Below are 319 nucleotides of genomic sequence, written 5' to 3'. Positions count from 1 at the left end.
GCTTCCTGCTCACTTTGGGCAATTGAAAGTGAGTTTTAACACTCAAATGAACTATGTGCAAAAGGAAGAGAGATTGCATAGAGATAAGACTGAAAGTGCTCAATTAGCTATGACCTCTCAGAATAAGATAAGAAATAAAAATAAGGATGCTGTAAAAGGGCTATTTGTGGTTTTTCCTCAAAGAATGTGAAATTGTTCTGCAATACACTATGCCAAGCAAACCTAGCATGAAAGGTGTTGTTGAATGATTAAACCAAACTCTTAATGATATGGTGAGAAGTATGATTAGTCATTCTTCCTTGCCAGAGTCTCTTTGGAG

Source organism: Lupinus angustifolius, unplaced genomic scaffold (assembly GCF_001865875.1).
Source record: "Lupinus angustifolius cultivar Tanjil unplaced genomic scaffold, LupAngTanjil_v1.0 Scaffold_774, whole genome shotgun sequence".
NCBI classification, from domain to species: Eukaryota; Viridiplantae; Streptophyta; class Magnoliopsida; order Fabales; family Fabaceae; genus Lupinus; species Lupinus angustifolius.
This window is presented reverse-complemented; position numbering follows the sequence as displayed.